Genomic DNA, 2431 nt, shown 5'->3' with positions numbered 1-2431 from the left:
GAAAGCAATGTCTATGATACTTTAGGGGCAAAGTGGACCAAAACACAAATCTTAACCAAATTTTCAATTTTCTAACTAAAAAGGGCCCATAATTCCGTCCAAATGCCAGTCAGAGTTACATAACTTTGCCTGCACGGTCCCCTTATGATAGTTAATAAGTGTTGCAAGTATGAAAGCAACAGCTTTGATACTGTAGGAATAAAGTGGACCTAAACACAAAACTTAACCAAATTTTCAATTTTCTAAGTATAAAAAGGGCACATAATTCTGTCAAAATGCCAGTCAGAGTTACATTACTTTGCCTGCACAGTCCCCTAATGATAGTAAGTAAGTGTTGCAAGTATGAAAGCAATAGCTTTGATACTTAAGGAATAAAATGGACCTAAACACAAAACTTAACCAAAATTTTCAATTTTCTAAGTATAAAAAGGGCACATAATTCTGTCAAAATGCACGCCAGAGTTATCTAACTTTGCCTGCACAGTCCCCTCATGATAGTAAGTAAGTGTACCAAGTTTGAATGCAATAGCATTGATACTTTCTGAGAAAAGTGGACCTAAACGCAAAACTTAACCAAAATTTTCAATTTTCTAAGTATAAAAAGGGCACATAATTCTGTCAAAATGCATGCCAGAGTTATCTAACTTTGCCTGCCCAGTCCCATCATGATAGTTAGTAAGTGTACCAAGTTTGAATGCAATAGCATTGATACTTTTTGAGAAAAGTGGACCTAAACGCAAAACTTAACCAAAATTTTCAATTTTCTAAGTATAAAAAGGGCACATAATTCTGTCAAAATGCACGCCAGAGTTATCTTACTTTGCCTGCCCAGTTCCCTCATGATAATAAGTAAGTGTACCAAGTTTGAATGCAATAGCATTGATACTTTTTGAGAAAAGTGGACCCAAATGCAAAACTTAACCGGACGCCAACGCCAACGCCGACGCCAAGGTGATGACAATAGCTCATAATTTTTTTTCAAAAAATAGATGAGCTAAAAAGTTATACTGCTTTATTAAATAACAATACCATGATACATAACACATCATATTTTAATGAATTGGTACATTAAATATACTTCCTTATAGTTATAACACAATTAAGTCTTTTAACACATTTAAATAATTTAAGATATGTTCCGGTAGCACCTTTTCATCACATATTTATCGTCATTATATTATCATCATCCGTATGATAGCTTTTCTAACAAAACACAATCTAAATGCATGGAACATCTAGTATATCTATTACTGTTTATCCGAATACTATACATGTCCGAAATATGTACACTTTGGAATGCCTTACATGTGTGTACCTGTAGTAGTTTTACTTTAATAATCCAAATTTTTCTTGTTGTTATCAGGTTTAAGAAACCTTATCAAATGTTTGTTAAATCTTGTTAATGCTTTCTCCATTATTGAATCGCCATTACTTGCAATTTGAATCGCCAGCTTTGAATTGAACGCGGGTTGAATGTTAAGTCCGCCATTTACAATGTCGAAGGTCATGACGCAGCAATTTAATTCTTCTCGGATAATTTACATCTTATCAAGAAAATGTGTTTTCTCAATGTTTATGTGTAGTATTATTACTTGTTAGTATAAAAAATGAACTGTGATTCCAGTTTATATAAGATGGGTGTTACTCGTAATTATCGGTGGATTAACAACTGACAAAACTCGCTGGACTTGGATCTACTATTGGATCTACGTAATTAATAGACATTTGATCAATATGGTTTTTACTTTAATTAAATTTGCCGACTTTCTTTAACCGTGCCGTCTGAAAAGTCTGCAAAAAACCTGCATTTATTGGATGGTCAATAAATTATCACGTAATCACTGCTGCTAATTACCCAGTTATTGGGCACGCACTACCCTTCTCAAAAAAGTGTGTGAAATGTACGTTTTACGTACGTTTTGCGTGCGTTAAACGTGGCGGTATTGGCACTGCGTTTTTTGTGCGCTTTTTCTTACCAAGTGAGTTTTTAACAAAAACAAACAAACAAGAAAATGTGCGCTTTTTGTGGATAAATGTGCGCTTTATGTGCGTTAAACGTGTGCTTTTTATAAGTGTGTTCAATGTGCGCTTTTATGTGCGTTAAACGTGCGCTTTTTATATAAGTGCGTTTTTGACTACCATTTATGTGTGTAAAATGTGCGCTTTAAAGTGCGTTAAATGTGCGCTTTTTGTGAGTTAAATGTGCGCTTTTTTTATTTAAAAAGCGCACATTTAACTCACAAAAAGCGCAGTTATAACCCACATAAAAGCGCACATGTGTGTTAGAGTGCGCTTTTATGTGCGTTAAATGTGCGTTAAACGTGCGCTTTTTATAAGTGCGTTTTTGACTGCCATTTATGTGTGTAAAATGTGCGCTTTTAAGTGCGTTAAATATGCGTTTTTGTGAGTTAAATGTGCGCTTTTTTATTTA

The 2431-nt window shown here is 34.2% G+C and overlaps 1 long non-coding RNA gene across 1 annotated transcript; it reads right to left on the bottom strand.

The window, feature by feature from the left end:
* Positions 1–395: 395 nt before the first annotated feature.
* LOC127874416 (uncharacterized) lies at positions 396–833 on the bottom strand. Its single transcript, XR_008046892.1, has 2 exons — positions 731–833; positions 396–556 (listed from the first exon to the last, which is right to left on the bottom strand). It is a non-coding gene; the product is annotated as an uncharacterized LOC127874416 (long non-coding RNA).
* Positions 834–2431: the final 1598 nt, after the last annotated feature.

The sequence above is a fragment of the Dreissena polymorpha genome, chromosome 1 (assembly GCF_020536995.1).
Source record: "Dreissena polymorpha isolate Duluth1 chromosome 1, UMN_Dpol_1.0, whole genome shotgun sequence".
NCBI classification, from domain to species: Eukaryota; Metazoa; Mollusca; class Bivalvia; order Myida; family Dreissenidae; genus Dreissena; species Dreissena polymorpha.
Note: the sequence above shows the minus strand (reverse complement) of the source record. Positions and strands in the feature narration are given on the sequence as shown.